General features: G+C 36.8%; 1 long non-coding RNA gene across 1 annotated transcript in view; it reads right to left on the reverse strand.

Moving 5' to 3' along the window:
* Positions 1-14,879: 14,879 nt before the first annotated feature.
* LOC141513429 (uncharacterized) overlaps positions 14,880-20,993 on the reverse strand; it is a 31,159-nt gene continuing 25,045 nt past the window's right edge. Inside the window, exon 3 of the long non-coding RNA XR_012475800.1 lies at positions 14,880-16,002. This is a non-coding gene — a long non-coding RNA (uncharacterized LOC141513429). The remainder of the gene's footprint in view (positions 16,003-20,993) is intronic.

Genomic DNA, 20,993 nt, shown 5'->3' on the forward strand with positions numbered 1-20,993 from the left:
GAATTAGGTGCTGTTATCCCCCATTCTACAGATTAGGAAACTGAGGCAGACATGTGACAGAAAGTGCCTGGGGACAAATTTGAAATCAGTCTTCCTGAGTTCTAGGACTGGTGTTCTACTATGTTTATATTAGACCTCATTCCACTGATAGGGAGGAATCAGATAGGTTATACATGTGCAATCATGTTTAATATTTCCATATTAGTCATGTTGTGAAAGAATCAGAACAAAAGAGGAAAAACATGAGAAAGAAAATATAAAACAAGGTTTGAAAATTGATAATAGTAATCATAGGTCTGCAATTCAGACTCCATAGTTTTTTTTCCATGGATTTGAATGACATTTTCCATCACAAGTCTTTTAGAAATATCCTTGGTAGGGGCAGCTAGGTGGCGTAGTGGATAAAGCACTGGCCTTGGAATCAGGAGTACCTGGGTTCAAATCCGGTCTCAGACACTTAGCTGTGTAGCCTTGGGCAAGCCACTTAACCCCATTTGCCTTGCAAAAAAAAAAAATATCCTGGGAGGCAAATCCATCACAGCTGATCATCACACAGTGTTGCTCTTAATGTGTACAATGTTCTCCTGGTTCTCACTTCACTCAGCATCAGTTCATGCAAGTCTTTCCAGGCTTTTCTGCAGTCCATTTGATCATGATTTCTTTTGGGAACACTAATATTCTACCACATTTATATACTACAATTTGTTCAGTCATTCCCCAATTATTGAGAATCCCATCATTTTCCAATTCTTTGACACTACACAAAGAGCTGCTATAAATATTTTTGTACATGTGGATCTTTTTTCCCTTTAATATGATCTCTTTGAGATATAGCCCTAAACTTGCTGGATTTTTTTGCACAGTTTTATTTGCCCTTTGGACATGGTTCCAAATTTCTATCCAGAATTATTAGATCAGATCACAATTTCACCAAAAGGGTAATTTTTCCACATTCTTTTCAACATTGATCATTTTCCTTTTTTTTGTCATTTCAGCAAATCTGCTAGGTGTGAGGTGTTACCTCAGAGTTTTGATTTGAATTTCTCTAGAGCATTTTATGTGACTAGATAGCTTTAATTTCTTCAAAGAATACCTATTCATATCCTTTGACCAGTTATCAATTGGGGAATTCTTGTATTATTATAAATTTTAATTCAGTTCTCTATTTTAGAAATGAGTTCTTTATGGGAAACAATAGCTGTGAAAATTGCTTCCCAGCTTTCTGCATTCCTGCTAATCTTGGTTGCATTGGTTTTATTTATGCAAAAACTTAATCAAAATTATCCATTTTGTATTTTATAATGTTCTCTGTTTCTTGTTGGGACATAAATTCCTCCCCATTCCTTGATTTACAGATAAACTATTTCTTGTTCTCCTAACTGGCTTATGGTATCACCCTTTATTTCTAAATCATTAACCCATTTCAACCTTATATTACTTTCTTAATATTTTATTAAAGTGTTTTATTTGCAACTTTGCTGTGTTTAAGAAAGAAATGTAATTACAGAAAGTTGACTGACTGTGATATCTGTATGCTATTGTTTAGTTGTTTTTAACTGAGATCCCATTTGGGGTTTTCTTAGCAAAGATTCTGGAGTAGTTTGCCATTTCCTTCTCTAGCTCATTTTACAAATGAGGAGACTGAGACAAAGCTAAATGACTTGCCCAGGGTCTAGAGCTAGATTTGAACTCAAGTCTTCCTGACTCCAGGATCAGTGCTCTATGCATTGCATCACTCACCTCTTATACTATCTGGGCAAATCACTTAAACATAATTTCTCAGTTTTCTCATCTGTAAAAAATAGCACCTGCCTCACAAGATTGATGTGATGAGTTTAAGTGTATTCTCTGTCATTTCAGATGAATTAGAAAGTATATTCCTTGTGAGTAGGAACATGTCTGGCCTCTTTGTGTCTGAATCCATAACACTTAGCAAATCACAAATATATATAGATATAGATATATAGAGATATATTAGCTTTCATTGTTTTATTAAAATGCTTTATTTGCAACTGCTCAGTTTAAGAAACTATATGATTAGGGACAACTAGATGGTGCAGTGGAGAGAGCACCGTCCCTGGAGTCAGGAGGATCTACCTGCCTCAGTCACTTAATAATTACCTAGCTGTGTGACCTTGGGCAAGTCACTTAACCCCATTTGCCTTAAATAAATAAAACTAAATTTAAAAAAATAAGAAACTATGTGATCACAGAAAATTGACTGCCTGTGTGATACAGAGAGGGTCAGTTGTGCTGGAAAATTCCAGATGTAGGTGAAGGACAGAATCAGGTTTCCCAGAATTTTAAAAATTATTTTGAAGTGATAATGAATTTTCATCCCCTAGCATAAATTTTGAATCTGCTCAGTAAGGGATTTTCTAAACTTGCCCAGCTGAGAAAGCAACAGCAGATAGCTGTGGGGTAAAGGGATCCTGCTATGGATGTGTCAGGGAGACCATAATGAGACCACTACACTGGTGGCATGAGTAGATTCTCTCATATTATGGACAAATTTGCTGAAATTTTAATTAAATTAATTTTAATGTAACACTCATTCTTCTTGTGGGTTTGTAGAAGATGGACTGCTACTACGACTGCAGCTCATCTAAAATCATCTTAGAGAACAAGAAGAGTCACAGCCTATCCACTGTTTCATTTCTTGAGGGTTCATGCCATGGAAAAGGGTCACAGTTTAGTGACTTTTCTCTCACAATTCCCAATTATTTTCCAAAACCATTGATCCAATCCACAGCTCCACTAGCAGTGTATATTAGTATGCGTGTCTTCTCATAGTTTCTCCAACACTGATTTCGTTGACCTGAATGAAGGAATAAATAAAAATGTTTATTATATGTTGTTTTGTGCTAGACTTGTGCTAAGTGTTATGGATTCAGATACAAAGGCCAGACATGTTCCTACTCACAAGGAATATATTTTCTAATTCATCTGAAATGACAGAGAATACATTTAAACTTTTTTTTTCACATAGGAGCAAATCAAACATTTTATATATATATGATTCCTTTTATTAAATACAACTTCTAAAAGTCTGAATTTAGCAAACACTAAATAAAATTGGCATTTCTTTATCCTTTTCCTTTCAATAAGATGCAGCTAAGTGGAAAAGTAGTACAGGACTTGTACTCATTCTGTTCTTACCTCAGACACTAGCTGTGTAACCTTGAGCAAGTCACTTGATCTCTCTCAGCCTCAGTTTCCTTACCTGAAAAATGGGGTGATAATGTTATCTATTTTATAGGTTGTTGTAAAGGTCAATGAATTCACATGTAAAGTCCTTTGCAAACCTTAAAGCATATAAATGCTTGCTATTGGGGCGGCTAGGTGGCGTAGTGGATAAAGCACCGGCCTTGGAGTTAGGAGTACCTGGGTTCAAATCCAGTCTCAGACACTTAATAATTACCTAGCTGTGTGGCCTTCGGCAAGCCACTTAACCCCATTTACCTTGCAAAAAAAAAAAAAACCTAAAAAAAATACTTGCTATTATGTCAGTACAAAAAATTATATATAAATATTATACAAAAACAGACCTAATGACTACCACACTCAAGAAAGAAAGGTCCCTTACATTCCAATGCAACATTGGACAGGCTATAGGAACACTTATTGTTTATTTTACATATATATACATATATATCATTACATAAAATTGTTATTTGTTATTTTATATAAATATATATATACAATAAATTCAACTCTGCCCTCCTTGTCTGTGATTCTTTTTAGTCTTCCAATCTCTTCTGTGAACTAAAAAAAAAAATTATTCTTCAATGACCTTTTCTTCCCTTCAAACATTTGAAGACAGGAATCATATCCCCTCAAAATTTTCTCTCATCTAAGACAAATATCCTTCAGCTTCTTCAGTCAGTCCTCATCCAGATAGGGGCATTGTCCTGTTCTCTGGATTATCGGTCATTCCTTGAATGTGGCACTGAGAACTGACCACAATATGCCACCTATTGTCTGATCAGGAAAAAAACCAGCAACACCTCTGCTGCTCTGGATACTTCTTAATGTAGTCTGAGCATTATCAGGGCTTGCTTCCCTCCCCTCCCTCCCACCCTCAGGGGTCACATCACATTGTTGGCTTATTCTGTTGGAACCAGAGTTTAGTTAGCAGCACGGTGACTCACACCATGGATAACTGGCACCAGGAAACCAAACAGACCCGAGGAGGATTAGATCAGGAAAGCTTCCAGTAATCGGGTAAAGAGATGAAGCCTAGGGGCAGCTAGGTGTAGCAGTGGATAGAGCACTGGCCCTGGAGTCAGGAGTACATGAGTTCAAATCCAGCCTCAGACACTTAATAATTACCTAGCTGTGTGGCCTTGGGCAAGCCACTTAACCCCATTTGCCTTGCTGAAAAACATAAAAAAAAAAATATGTAGCCTAGACATGGGAGTTAGTATCAGAAAAGTCTGACATGGGATGACCAGATGTTGTCTCATAAAAGTAGGCTAAGATTCAAGCATGCAGTATTAGGGGAGACTTTTAAATGGAGTCAAGGCAACATGTCAGTCCCCAACAAACAATGCTTTGAATGTAGTAAGTATTTAATAACTTTGATTAATTTATTTGAGGATTGAGTGGGTAGAAGGGAAGTAAAAGAGGACTCCAGTTCTAGAAAAACTAAAATACTGGGAAGAAAAGATACGAATTCAAGTATTAGATAAAAAGAAAAATTGATAATAACTCACATTTATTTAGTATTTTAAGGTCTGTGAAATAATTTCCCCACAACAATCCTGTGGATTGGTAGGCCCAGTGGTACAAATATTATTGTCCACATTTTATAGATTGGAAAAATAAGGCTCAAGGAAGTTAAACATGTCCATGGTAAAGTAAGTAGCAATTGTCAAAAGCAAGACTTGAAACTAGCACTCCATATGATACACAGGTCATGTATAGACTCAAAGTCAGTAATAGGATTGACTTGATCCTCACTATAGGCACATGGAGTTTTATGTTATGAGCATGATTGATTTCAAAACCTGGGGTGGCACCGAATATATGTTAGGTTAAAAAAAAAAGAGATCCAAGTCTTTTTTCACATGAATTGCCATTAAACTAAAGTGTTCTCCATTCTGTACTTGTGCCACTGATTTACTTATTAAACCAAATTCTTATTTATTTACTCTATTAAATTAAACCATATTAAATCTTGTTTTGTTTGATCAATCAATTAATTGTTCTCTAAGATCTTTGTTTTGGATTGTGATTTTCTTCATTCCGTGTATTAGCTATCCCTGCAACATCTCTGCAACATCTGCATACTCAAAAAATGAGCCATAAATATCTGCATCTTCATTTAGATCCACGATAGATTGATTAGTCTTTTTAATGTTTTAAATCTTCTCAATTCTCCTTAAGCCTCTCAGTAGAAGACTTCAATTGAAAAAATTAAAGTAATTCACCTAGAACTCCTTTTTTCTCCTTTTCTCAACTCAAGAAGCTATTAATTGCTTAATTGAAATTGGAGAAATGTTAACTGGTTAAAGATAGTGGAAGAACACACCAGATAGCTCATAAGAGATGATATTAAAAACCCAAACCCCTCAGGGTTAACCCTAGAACCTGGAGGAGATAGTAGCTGCCTTGTGGAGAGCCAATTTAATAAAGTGGGAGTTGGGAAAATGAACATAGATTCTTTGCTACATAGTCCTATTCCTTTCTCCTCCAACTAATTATTTCTCTCTCTATTCTCCCCCCCCTTTCTCTCTCCTGCCATCTCCCAGTCATCAATCCTCTCCATCTCTTTCCCTGCTAACAACTAATTTACCTCCATTTACCCCAAACCCTCTTTTGATTACTGCTAGCAGTGATCTTTCTCCCTTTTCTCTGCTAAGCTCTCTGAAATAGTAATCAATTCTTGGTGCCTCTACTTCCTGTCTTTTCAGCTCTCTTGTAAACCCACTCACTGACTTCTGATCTCATGGTTCAGCTCTTAACTTTGCTTTCTTCAAAGTTACTAATGTTTCTTAATTTGCTAAACGTGATGGTCTTTGCTCAATACTAATTTTTCTTGACATCTCTGAAACATTTGATACTTTTGATGACCTAGTGTAAATTTTCTCCTCTCTGAGTTTTCTTTGACTTTGCTTTCCTTTGGCTCCCTTCCTATTTATCTGACCTCTCCTCCTTAGTTTACTTTGCTGCATCTTCATCCTTGTCATGTTCCCTGAGGTTCTGTTCTGGGCTCTTTTCTATTTTCTCTCTATACTATTTGTTTGGTGATTTCATCTACTCCCATGAATTCAGTTATCATCTCTATGCAGATGACTCCCAGATGTAAATATGCAGTCTTAGTCTCTCTTCTGAGCTCCAGTTCCACATCTCTAGCTGTTTATTAGATATTTCCCATTGGTTGTTACAAAGACATCTCAAACCCAACATATCCAAAACATCTCGTCTTTCCCACTACCCAAACTCCCCTCATCTGAATTTCCCTACTACTATTTTTCTTTAAATTAAAAAAAAATTATCTTTCAATTAACAAAAATCTATTTTCTCTCTTACCTCCTCTCCCAAATAAAAATAAAATAGGAAAAAACTTTAATAAATATGCATAATCAAACAAAATAAATTCCCACATTGACCATGTGCCAAAAATATATCAACACCTGCACTATGTAATTCCATTGCCTCTCTGTCAGGAGTTATGTAGCATGTTTCATTCTTAGTATTATGAAGACATAGTTATTGATCTTAAGTCTTTCAAAGTTGTTTGTCCTAACAATATCAGTATCATTCTATAATTTTTTTAGGTTCTGCTCCCTCCACTCTGCATAAGTTCATAGAACTCTTCCCAGATTTCTTTGAAGCAATCTCAGTTCCTTACAGCATAATAGTATCTTATTTTATTCATTTATCATAATATGTTTAGTTATTTCCCAATCAATGGGCCTCTCCTCAGTTTCCAATTCTATGCCAACCATAAAAGGAGCTACTGTATATCTTTTTGTTTAGGTTTCTGCAAGGCAAATGGGGTTAAGTGACTTGTCCAAGGCCACACAGCTAGGTAATTATTAAGTGTCTGAGGTCGGATTTGAACTCATACTCCTGACTCCAGGGCCAGTGCTCTATCCACTGCACCACCTAGCTGCCCCTGTATATCTTTTTATACCTATGGATTCTTTTCTTCTTTCTTTTCTCTCCTTAGGGTATAGAATTAGTAGTGGTGTCACAGGATAAAAGAACATACACAATTTAGTGACTTTGGAGACATAGTTTCAAATTGTTTCCAGACTGACACACAGCTCCTCCAACAGAGTAGTAATATATCTCTTTTCCCACAGTCCCTCCAGCATATGTCATTTTCCTATTTTATCAATTCTGCCAATCTAATAGGTATAAGGTAGAACCTCAGAGATGCTTTAATTTGAATTTCACTAATTATGAGTGAATTAACACTTTTTTCCTTATGGCTCTTTTATAGATGGGATTTTTTTTTCATCTAAAACTACTTATTCATATCCTTTGATCATTTATATAAATTAAAGACTGGCTCTTATTCTTATAAATTTGAACCAATTCTCCACATATCTTAGGAAAAGACCTTTATGAGAGAAACTTTTTGCAAAATTCCCCCTCAGTTACTTGCTTCCCTTCTAATTTTAGATGTGTATAAACACTTTTTAATTTTATATAATCAAAATTATCCGTTTTAATTTGTGAGATCCTCTCTGTTGCCTTTTTTAGCCATGAACTCTTCCTCTATCCCTTTATCCCAAAGGTAATTTCTTCCTTACTCTTCTTTCATTTTTATTGACATATTTGGTTATTTTTTTAATATCACCATAATTTCCCCTCCTGCCATAGTGCCATCCTATACTACAAAAAAAGAGAAAAACAATCAATAGAACTGATAAATAGAAAAATTTTGAAAATATATAAAATCCGCAAAGCTCAAAAGCTTTCCACCTCTGCAAAGGAGTAGCATTGGCATGCTTTCTCCCATCTCAAAAAGTCTGGCTTGTTCTTTGTAATATTGTAACATTCACTTTTTATTCTATTAGAAGTTCTTTTCATTTTTATTATTGTAGGCATTGTGTTTATTGTTCCTTAGTTCTGCTTATTTTACTTTGCATCAGTTCTTGTAGATTTTTCCATGTTACTCTATTCATCATTTCTTATAGCACAGTAATATTAGCAGCTACTTTGTTTCTGATTTTTTGCCCTCACAAAACATTCTGTCATAAAATTTTGATGTATATGAAGACATTCTTTTTATCAATAGCCTCCTGGCATTTAAGACTAGTAGCAATATATCTGTGTCAAACATAGGGACATTCAAGTTTATTTACATAATTCCAAATTGCTTTCCCAAATGGTTGTATTGATTCACAGCTCCACCAACAATATTGTAGTCTTTGTTCTTCCAATTTGCTTAATGATGTCATCTTTATAGTTTAGTTATATATACCCATTTGAAGACTTCCCTATTACTACTGAAGTCATCACTATCCTCCCTGTCTCTCAAATTTATAACTTTGGCATTCTATTTGACTCTTCACTCTGTCTCACTCTAGCTAATCAGTTGCTAAATTTGTTGTTTCTTCCTTCCAAACATCTTTCATACACACACACACACACACACACACACACACACACACATATATATATATTTACATATATATATATATATATATTTATATATATATATATATATATATATTTATACAATCAACACCCCGCATTTGTCCCTCATCACTTTTCTCCTGGACTATTATTATAATAGCCTTCTTTTTTTTAAACTTTTTTTTGCAAGGCAAATGGGGTTAAGTGGCTTGCCCAAGGCCACACAGCTAGGTAATTATTAAATGTCTGAAGCCGGATTTGAATCCAGGTACTCCTGACTCCAGGGCCAGTGCTCTATCCACTGTGCCACTTAGCTGCCCCGCTCAGGTACTCTTGACTCTAGGACTGGTGCTCTTTCCACTGCACCACCTAGCCACCCCCTATAATAGCCTTCTAATCATTCTACCTGACATGTCCTTCCCCACTACCCACTCCAATCCATCTACCAAACACATTTTTCTAGAGAATAGGTCTGACCATTATCATTGCTCTGCTCAATGTATATTGTATTGCCTTTCTATTTCCTCCAAGATCAAATATAAAGTCTTCTTTTAGTGTTTAAGACTCTTCATAACCTTGTCCCTACCTAGCAACCCATATAAAGTCTTTATGCACTCCTTTCCACTAATGCTGTCTTTTCAAATGACTTTCCATTTCTAGAATGAAACTATCACTTTGAGAAGGAGAAAAAATCTAACTAAAGGGTGTGAAGCCACCAGCCCTGGGTATTAGGCCTCACTGCTTCCTGGGAAGGGGTTCAGGAGACTTTTCTCTTTGACCTCATGATCACTTTTCACTACTTTCTAAACTTCCTTAATCACTTAGTCCATACTAGAGTTAGTTCTTCCTTCCTAACACCCCAGCTGGTTTTGGTTTCTGGATTCACTGTTCCCTCATACTCTATTTTTTATGACCTTTCTCACTTGTCTTACTGCTGCCCCCATAACTAGTTTCACTTTTTCTTCTCTTTCTTTTCTAGCTTCTGTCTCTATAAGCCCCAGAATAGAAAAAAAAATGTTTCCTAGGATTTGTAGATGAGAGAAGAAAATATACAAACTTAGAAAGGATTCACTAAAGTAAGGAACTTAGAAGTGCACATAAAAGTAAGCTACCAAAAACCTGGGAAGACTTAGATGAATTGTTGCTGAATGAAGTTGGCAGAACCAAGAGAACATTATACACATAAAAGCAACAGTGTGTGATGATCAACTTAAAAGACTTAGTTCTTCCAAGCAATACAGTGATCAAAGTCAATTCTGAAAGACTTATGATGGAAAATGTCATCCACATCCAGAGAAAGAACTATGGAATCTTAATGCAGATCAGAGCACACTATTTTCACTTTTTAAATTTGATTTTTGTTTTTTCCTTCTTCTGGTTTTTCCCTTTTGTTCTGATTCTTCTTTCACAGTATGACTAATATGGAAATGAGTTACAGGATTGTACATGTATAAATTATATCAGAGTAATTGCTAACTGGGGAGGAAAGAGTAGGAGGGTGAAAACTTTACAAAAATAAATAAGTGTTGAAAATTATCTTTACATGTAATTGGAAAAATAAATAAATAAAATATGGAAAAAATAATTTAAAAACCCTTCTTCCTCCCCCTCCCCAATAAGCTACACAGCCCAGGCTATACTTAACCTTCTTAAATCATTCTCTAGGCTGAAAACTCCCCCATTATTCATTATTCCACTAATAGGAGGAAATATATTCCATGGAAGTTGCTATCAAGAAAAGTAAACGTCTCCTATATACAGAAATACTCAAAGCAAGCTCAATTGTGATAACAACAAAGTTAGAAACAAAACATGTGCCCAACAAGTAGAGGATGACAACAAAACATATTGCATTGTGAAGAATGTCAACTGAAAAAAAATCAGAGCAAAATATGAATGAAAAGATGAATGGGAAAAAACAAAGCTGGGAGAACAAGATATATCTTGTGCGTGCGTGTGTGTGTGTGTGTGTGTGTGTGTGTATGTGTGTCTGTGTCTGTGTCTGTGTCTGTGTCTGTGTCTGTGTCTGTGTCTGTGTCTGTGTCTGTGTCTGTGTCTGTGTAGGTAGCTGTTGATTGTCAACAAAAGACTCCAGGCAATTACAATGTCAATCAGTACTTGTCAGAGTTCAATACTAGGACCAATAGGGAAAGGGAAGAGCTAATCAGCCCTAAAAACAAGAGGCTGCTTCATTTTGAAACTCAAAGAGAATGTTCAAAAGGAAACACTTAACTGAAAATACCCAAAGGACCTGAAGATATCCAGAGACAGAGTGGAAAGGCCCATTGAGTCCCTCACAATGTGATTTGGACTGTTACTCCAAATCTAGAATGGGAATAATGAGATAAAAAATACAATTAGGTATGTCACCAGAGAGCTTCTGGCAAAGATCTCTAGGACATTCATTCTAGATTTCTAGAAAACACATTTCAAAAACTTTAGTCGAAGGACTGATAGAATCTCATAGACTAAAATTCTACAAAAGAAGGTATCTGAGAAAATAGAAAAGTCTCAAGAATGAAATTCTGAAGATTCTCAAAAGACTCAAACGGGGCTGTCATCTTATCTATCTTTATACTCCTTTCAGAAATACAGATGATGAGCCATTCCTGTCTGTCTATTCTATATGGCTTTATTCCTCTCCCCTGGAGGAAGGTAGGAAGGATAAATTGATATCCTCCCATCAATTCACCAAAGAGAGTCTAGCAACCTGTTGGGGCCCTGTTTTGCTTTCTACTGTCATAGAGACACCACTAGTGAAGCAAATGAACCATCCATCTGCCATCCTTTGCTCTCATTGCATATCCACCCCATCTTTTTTGAAAATTTATTTCCTTAATGGCATTCTTTACTCACTCTTTTTTCACAGTTCCTTATTTGCTATTGTATATTGCAACCTGCCTCCACCCACCATGTGATTTATAAGAGCAATAACCCCATTGAGGATTCTTATATTTACGTGACAAACATATATATATAACTGGTTAGGTAAGATACATGGTATCAATGCACCCCACACCCAGCTCTTAAGCCAATCAGAAAAGCAATTGGTCACTTTACTGATTAATTAACCAATGAAAAAGACCGTCCTTATAGACCTCTGAGAAAATCCTCTCTAGCACACCTGTGTCAATTTCCTGTCCCAACAAATCAACTGATGGACCAGAAGGAAACTCAGTAATCTGAGTTCAGTGTTTATCCAGTTGATATCTTTTTTGTGTCATAGGCAAGGCTGATGAAATCAATTTAACTCTTCACAGAGTAATATTTAAAATGAATAAAATACATAAGGTTACAGAGGAACCAAACTGTATTAAAATGCAGTTTTATATATATATATATATGTATATATTACAAACATATATATGTTGATAATTGCATTAGATAGATAAATGGATGGATACATGGATAGATGGATAGATAGATGGATGGATGGATGGATGGATGGATGGATGGATGGATGGATAGATGGATGCATAGATTGATTGATAACTACACTTTAATAAAGTTTGGTTCATATGTATTTAAAAAGTTCATGGATCTCAGGTTAAGAACCCCTGATCTAAGAAGTAATATTGACTATGTCTATGAATTGTTGAAGTACAGGAAAGCTATAATTTGCTAAATGCTAAAGAAATAGAAAGTTCACTCATTCTGTTTGGTTCTGTATATTTTTGTGACATAGACAATTGGCTATTAAAAATAATCTTTTGTTTTATTGAATACGGTATGGTGAAACTGCAAACTATCATTATCTTTGCCCAGTTTGCTGCAAACCTTTTCCTACTTATCTTTTCACACCTTTGGGGTGTAGAGGACAGTACTGAAACCTCTGTTTCCATAAGTCATTGAGAGGGAAGAAGGAGGTAGTTTCATGTAAGGAGTCCCTCTTGGGACAGGAATTAAAAACGCTGGATGTCAGGGGAACCTGGAAAGGGATGCTTGAGGTTTGAAATATTTTCTCACCTTCTCACCAAACTGCTGAGATTTTTAGAAGTTTCTCTGGCAATCAGGACATTCTGGACTCAGCTCTCTAAATGGTCATTAGAGATTGGCTACTCTGGATTCTGGTCTGACCCTTCTCTCCTGACACTGCTCACTCTCCATCTCCCCAGCTTATCAACCCTTTGACGACTGTCAGAACTTTTCCAGTCCCCAGGATTTAATGGTGATTAGGAAGACTTTCTTAGACTGTGGCTACACTGCTGCAGACTCTTTGTCTCAAATTCAATTGTTACAAGCCCATTGCCCAGTAGCAAGCCAAGACTGCTCATCACCTGGCATGAGAAGAAAGGAAATGCAGTCTCAAGGGCAAGCAGGAGGAAAAAGTGAGCATTCTATCTGGTATGCCTATAAGCTTTGTTATGCCTCTGCTTTCTTAGCTAACCCTAAAATTATCTGCATCTCCTCAGTCAGAGAATATAGAGTCCCCTACAACTCCTAGAAAGAAACAGAAGTAATGACAGGATTACTCTTGAGAGGGAGCAACAATAACAGTATCAATAGTAATATTCAAACCAGAAAAGAGGGTAGTGCTGGATGACCCATTCCTACGCATATACCCAAAAGTAGTAATGATAAACATAAAGGTCCCATATATGTCAAAATATTTATAGTAACATTTCTTGTAGTAGCAGAGAAACTAAGTATGATAGCATGTGACTATAATGGAATAATCTATCAAAAAAATTGTGGGGGCAGCTAGGTGGCGCAGTGGATAAAGCACCGGCCCTGGAGTCAGGAGTACCTGGGTTCAAATCCAGTCTCAAACACTTAATAATTACCTAGCTATGTGGCCTTGGGCAAGCCACTTAACCCCATTTGCCTTGCAAAAACCTAAAAAAAAATTGTGAACATGGAGATGCAGAGAAGTATCAGAAGACATATGAACTTATGCAAAGTGAAGGAAGTAGAACCAAGAAAACATTAGGCACAATGACTATAACAATGTAAATGTAAAAAACAATTATAAAACAATCAAAACTGAATTTTGCAAGATTTTAAGTTACCAGTGAATGGATGAATGAATAAAAAAGTAATTTTATTAAACACTTTCTATGCATAAAGCATTATGCCAAGTTCTGAAGCTACAAATGAAAATGTTCAGATAATTCCAGTTCTTAAAGAGCTCACCTTTTATTTTTTAAGGCAGATTATAAATATTTCATTTGTTTTCCAATTATATACATAGTAGTTTCTACCTATGGTTTTTTTGGTAAGGTTTTGAATTTTACATATTTCCTCCCCCTCCCCCACAGAAAGCAGTCTGATAATCTTTACATTGTTTCCATGCTATACAATGATCAAAATTGAATGCGTTGAGAGAAAAATCATATATATATATATCCTTGAGGAAAAAATAAAATATTAGAAATAGAAAAATGATGTAGTACATAAGACAACTTTTTTTTTAATTGAAGGTGGGGCGGCTAGGGGGCACAGTGGATAGAGCACCAACCCTGGAGTCAGGACAACCTGAGTTCAAATGTGGCCTCAGACACTTAATAACCTAGCTGTGTGGTCTTGGGCAAGTCACTTAACACCACTACCTTGCCAAGAAAAAACACAAAAAAAATTGAAGTTAATAGTCTTTGGTCTTTGTTTAAACTCAACAGTTCTTTCTCTGGATATAGATTATATTCTCCATTGTAGATACCCTAAAATTGTCCTGATTATTGCACTGATGGAACGAGCAAGTCCATTAAAATTGATCATCACCCCCATGTTGCTGTTAGGGTATACAATGTTATTCTGGTTTTGCTCATCTCACTCAGCATCAGTTCATGCAAGATTTCCAGGCTTCTCTGAAATCCCATCCCTCCTGGTTTCTAATAGAACAATAGTGTTCCATAAAATACATATACCACAATTTGTTCAGCCATTCCCCACTTGATGGACATCCCCTCAATTTCCAATTGTTTGCTACCACAAACAGAGCTGCTATGAATACTTTTGTACACATGATATTTTTACCCTTTTTCATGATCTTTTCAGATACAGATCCAGTAGAAGTATTGCTGGATCAAAGGGTATGCACATTTTTATTGCCCTTTGGGTATAATTCCAAATTGCTCTCCAGAAAGGTTGGATCAGTTCACAGCTCCACCAGCAATGTATTAGTGTCCCCAATTTCCCACATCCCTTCCAACATTGATCATTGTCCTTTCTAGCCAGTCTGAGAGGTGTAAGGTGGTACCTCAGAGATAAGAGCCCACATTCTAATAAGAAAAGATAACAGACAGAATAGGCTTACTTCTTTCCAAAAAAGATATTGAAAAGACACCTCCTCTACCTTTTTTTTGGGGGGGGGGGGTTTGGAAGGCAGTGGGGTTAAATGATTTGCCCAAGGTCCCACAGTTAGTTGTAGGGTGTACTCAAGGAAGACTAGTAACTTGGTGTGAAGGCTGCCCAGCCCTCTTCAGGGCTGCTTTCCATCTTTGATGTACACCTGAGCCACCTAACTCTCACCTGTGGCTTCAAGAAGTTGTAGCACGCACAGCAGCCATACTCTGGTAAACTGTTTCAGCAGGCAGGCTAAACCAGATTGAGGGTAACCAAGGGAGTCTCAAACTCATTGCTGAGCAGTGGGGGGGTGTCTACCCCAAGCATGTGAAGTCTTCCAATGGTGGAATAGGTGGAGGAGAACAATTCATTCCAACAGCCACGAAGCCAGCTGAAGCAGGTTCTGTGGAGCACTTGGGGCTTGGTTAGACATCAAAGAAGCCAAGGACATCCACTGCATCTAGAGCCATCATCAATTGTCTTCACTCTGTCTTGCTATGCTGGATCATGATAACTTTGGAAGAGAGAGTGAGGCAGTTGATTTCGTGCAGCTCCTACCTCACTTAAATACAATTTGTGCACACAATAAAAAACATCACTCATAGCCATTACTCAAAGTCCTGTGATGACAGGCAAGTGATGAAGGACAAGGCTAGCAAATGAAGGCCAGTTTACTGAATTTGCAGCTGGATATACATTTTTCTGGGGTGGTCACAGTGAAATGGAATGCTGTGAAGCAGGGGTAGATTTTGCAATCAAAACTAATCTAGTCAGTATTCTTGAAATGCCTACCAAAAGGAGTGAATGACAGCCTTATGACAAGATTGCCACTTCCAGGAAAACACCATGTCACCATCATCAGTACCTATGTTCCCACTATGATGAATACTGATAAAGTTAAAGAAAAATTTTATGAGGACCTGGATACCCTTATCATCAAAGTACTAAAAGAGGACAAGCTTATAATTCTGGGTGACTTTAATGTTAGAGTAGGCTCAGATTACCAGACATGGCAGGGAGTCCTTGGAAGGAAAGGAGTTGGAAACAGCAACAGCAATGGTCACCTTCTATTGAAGACTTGTGCTTCTCATGAAGTCCTCATCACAAACACTGTCTTCTGTTTACCTAAATGCAATAAAACTTGATGGATGCATTCTCTAGCAAACAATGGAATCTATTAAACTATGTAATTATAAGGAGAAGAAATAGATAGTATGTGAGAGTATCAAAAGCAATGTGTGGTACAGAGTGTTGGACTGATCACAGACTTATCCTCTTCAAGCTACATATTCATATTTGACCAAAGTAGTGACCCCAAGGCAAGATGAATACTAAAAGAATTTATGTCAAGAGATTAGTGTCTCTCTAAGTGGGAAAAGTTTGTGGCTAATTTGGAAAGAAAACTGAGCCAACATATGGTTGGCAACAATGGAGCAGAAAAGGAGTAGGCAACTTTCAGAGAAATGGTGTACGGCACTGCATTTGCTCATCTGGGCCAGAACACTCACAAACACCAAGACTGATTTGATGAAAATGATGGGGAAATACAGAAGTTGCTAAATGAAAAACGAAAACTCCACAGGGTTTACCAGCAGGATAATCCATCCATTTCTAAGAATTACATCAAAAGTAAAGTCCAAGCAAAGCTTAGAAAGATGCAGGACTCTTGACTCAGTAAGAAAGCAGATAAAATTCAATTCTATGCAGACAATAACAAACCAACATGCTTTTATGATGCCCTGGAGGCTATTTATAGGCCAAAGATAGATGTTGCATCTCAATAACTCAGTGCTGATAGATCCACATTGATTAACGATGGGGACATGATCCTAGAGAGATGAGCTGAACACTTCCATATTGTTCTTAACAGACCATCATCAGTCAATGCAGAAGCCATTGATCATTTACCTCAAGCTGAAGTCAATCAATCCCTAGATGAAGTTCCAGCTGAAGAAGAGGGTTTGAATGCCCTCAGGCTCCTTTCAAGTGGCAAAGCACCTGGTGCTGATTCTATCCTAGCTGAGATCTACAAGGTGGGGGGAGGGGTCCATTACTCATCCTAAAAATGAATGAAATATTCCAGATTATATGGCATGAAGAGGTTATCCCCCAAGAATTCAAGGATGCCTCCATCATCCATTTCTATAAAGGTAAAAGGAATAGATTATCCTGTAACAATCATAGAGGTATTTCTCCTTTAGCCATTGCTAGCAAGATTCTTGCTAGAGTCCTCAATAGATTGATCCTTCACCTGGAAGTTGGTCACCTTCCTGAGAGTCAGTGAGGCTGCAAAAAGAGTAGAGGAACAAATGATATGGTGTTTGTTACCAAACAACTCCAGGAAAAATGCCAGGAACAGAACAGAGGTCTGTATACAACATTTGTAGCTCTGACCAAGGCCTCTGATACCCTCAGTCACAAGGGTTATGGAAAATTGTCAAAATTTGGTTGCCTGGAAAAGTTCATCAGTATGTCAGTTCCATGATGGTAGGCATTCATGAGTTCTGGATAGTGGACTATGCTCTCGAGATTACCCTGTCACCAATGTAGTAAAACATGGATGTATCCTTTTCCCCATACTTTTTAGCATGATGTTTTCAGCCATGTTATCAAATGCCTTTGCTGAGGATGAACATGGCCTAAAGGTCAGCTATCACAATGAAGGCAAATTCTTTAATTTGAAAAGGCTACAAGCCAAGACCAAAGTGGAGGGAGTTCTGATGCATGATCTTCTGTTTGCAAATGACTGTGCGCTCAATGCAGCCTCTGAAGCTGATACACAACAAAATATGGATGAATTCTCTGCTGCTTGTACTAATTTTGGTCTAACAATTAACACCAAAAAAAACACAGGTGCTCCATCAGTCACCACCACACCATGCATGTATGGAACTATTCGTTACAGCAAATGGAGAAGTTTTGAATACTGTGGACAAGTCCACTTACCTTGGCATTGTACTTTCCAAGGAGTTACACATTGACAATGAGGTTGACACTCACATTGCCAGAGCTAGATCAGTATTTGGGAAGCTCCAAAAGAAAGTACAGGAGAGAAGAGGTATTAGGCTGATTACCAAATTAAAAGTCTACAGAGTCTTTATGCTGACCTCATTGCTTTATGCCTGTGAAACCTGAACGGTTTATTAGTGCAATGTCAGGAAACTAAATCACTTTATTTAAAATGTCTCAGGAAGATTCTGAAGCTCTCCTGGCAGAAGAAGATAGCAGACACAGAAGTCCTTTCTCAAGCTAAACTGCCAGCATTCCAACATTATTACAGAGATTATAACTACGATGGGCTGGACATGTTAGAATGCCAGACATATGCTTGCCAAAAAAACTATTTTATGGAGAACTCACACAAGGTAAGTGCTCACAAGGGGATCAGAAGAAGCAATACTGAGACACCCTGAAGGTCTCATTGAAGAACTTTAGAACTGATTGTACAACATGGGGAAACACTGGCACAGGATCACCCAGCATGGCATACCCTTATCAGTGAGGGTACTGCACTCTATGAGGAAGGCAGAATTGAAGCAGCTCAAAGGAAAAGTGACATACGTAAGTTTAGAGTACCTGCCTCAGGTGTTCACATGGACTATTTGTGCCCAAACTGTGGTAGAGCATTCTGAATTTATGTTCATCTGATCAGGCATAGTCGGACACGTAATTTATCTCAAATACAGTGATGTCATTTTGGTCTTCAGTAATGAAGGACAGGAACCAACTAGTATTTGAGCTCTGATTTGAACTCAGGTCCTCCTGACTCCAGGGCTAGTGCTCTATCCACTGAACCACTTAGTTACCCCCACTTCCTCTCTCTTTAAAGAAATGGAAAACCATGGAAATGAACATTGCATGTCAGAATTTTTAATATTTTGGTTAATTTTGCCAAATTGTCTTTTTTGTCCTTTTTTTAGTCTTTGTTATAAGGGATATCTCTTTGGAAAGGGTAAGGAGTATACCAAAAATGACTAAATTGTAAACATATTAAACACAAATGTGTATATACAGTGTTCCCCACTGAGGAGAGAGGGGTGGGAAGGGAGAGTGGAAGGAAATAATGTAGCTTAAAAATATGCATATGCATGTGGATGAATGTTGAAAAACATTCATAACATGTAATTGAAAACATAAAATAAAATTTCAATTGAGAAAAAGGAAAGGGTAAGGAGAGAGGAAGGGATATATTAGGAAAGTTAGGCGATGAAAAAATGGGCAGCTAGGTGAGGCAGTAGACAGAGTGCTGGCCCTGGAATTCAAATCTGATCTTAGACACTTAACTAGCTATGTGACCCTAGGCAAGTCACTTAATCCTGTTTGCCTCAGTTTCCTTATCTATAAAATGAGTTGGACAAGGAAAATGCAAACCATTCCAGCATCTTTATGAAAAGACCCCAAATGGGGTCATGACTGAAGAACAAAAGGTGAAATGAAAATAAAATATATCAATCTATGAGAAGAAAAGAGAACAATGTAAAGGCACTAGTTACATTCTGAGCATTGGTTACATTTAATTCCTTGGAAATTATAGTGTTTTATTATTTGCAGCCATATTAAAATGTTGCTAAAATATTGGTGTTTCAAAGACAGGTCTTGTATTGTGAAAGATGTTTGGAATTATTAAAGGAGACTTGTCATCTCTTCATGGCAACTCAGTCCACTTTCTTCCTCCTTTTTAATGTTGGGTTCAATTAACCATTCATCTAACTCCATATGGGGCCTTCCATTTCTCAACCATTTGATTTTTTGTAGGTGCATGGCTCTGACAAACTTTTTTGAGTATTTCTAGATCTCTTCCAGGAGACTCTGCAATGTTCCAGAGTTTCATGTAGTCAACACAATACTGATTCAAATCAGTAGCATCACTTTTCCACTTGACTCAGTACTGCGTCTCCTTTGCAATGGTAAATATCTTAGTCAAGTATACACCTCCATGTTTTATACCTCTCCCAATACTGATGATTATTGAACAAAATTGTCATATATTTCAAATAATCAATAATTTTGATGTTCAGATGGGAGATACGTTTTTGGGAAAAGAATTTTAAAGTAATATTTTTGCTCTGTGGAATCTAATACTTCAATATTTTAAAAAAATAAGCAGAATGGGATCTCATGGCTTCTAAATATTTCTGCTAATTGTGTTGTAGAAAAGATGCATTCTACTGTAGAATATTGCTCATAAAGACCTGCCAATTCCCTACTAATATGTTCATTGAATATATTCTCAATGAATAGGTAATTGATTCTCATGAAAATGTTTATATTAATGACGTACAGGTCAGTAGTTATGATTTCTTGGCTTCTTTTTTTTTCAGAAATAAGATACAAGATTTTTTTTTTACCCACATGATATTTTTTCCCATATCTTAGATAGCTTGGAAATTAATATCACAATTGTATTTCATCCAGCAAGGATCTCCTTCATGTACATTAAGTCTGATTCTGCTATGTTCCCTATTTCTTTTCATTTTAATTCCATTTCTACCATCTCTAAACACATCTGGAACTATAGAGTCAAAATGTGGTGACTTCATTGTCCTTGATGATGAAAATAGTTATAACAAAGATTTAAAATGATCAAAGAACAGTTCAGCAAAAGCCACCAATATATTGACTCAGTTTGACAGTATATGCTACAATCGTTGCCAATACTTTTTATTCTCTGCAGTGAAAGCAGGGAGTTGTGTTTTCTCAACTTGCTTAGTCATTTTTGTTTTAATATTTCTCCTATTTACAGTATTGTGGTCATTATGTATATTGTCTTCCTGGTTCTACTTAACTTCAATCTATACAATTCATACAAATATTCCTTTTTTTAATATGTTATGTTCCCATAGTTAAAACTGAAATTTTTTAAAGCAGAGTAAGGGCCAAGATGCATTAGGAAGATTACTCTGGCAATAAGATTGAAGAGAGGATAATCTGGAGATGGGAAATTCCACAGGAAGACTGACAATTGTCCAGATAAAAGATAACAAGGGCCTGAACTAGGATTTTGGCAATAAACATGAAGAAGAAGAGGTAGATGTGAGTTTTAATGTGAGAGAGATTCAATAGAACTTGGCAACTTATTGGCTGTGGTGATTGGAGAGGGAAGAGTTGAAGATGAC

The sequence above is a fragment of the Macrotis lagotis genome, chromosome 2, assembly GCF_037893015.1.
Source record: "Macrotis lagotis isolate mMagLag1 chromosome 2, bilby.v1.9.chrom.fasta, whole genome shotgun sequence".
In the NCBI taxonomy this organism is placed as follows: domain Eukaryota; kingdom Metazoa; phylum Chordata; class Mammalia; order Peramelemorphia; family Peramelidae; genus Macrotis; species Macrotis lagotis.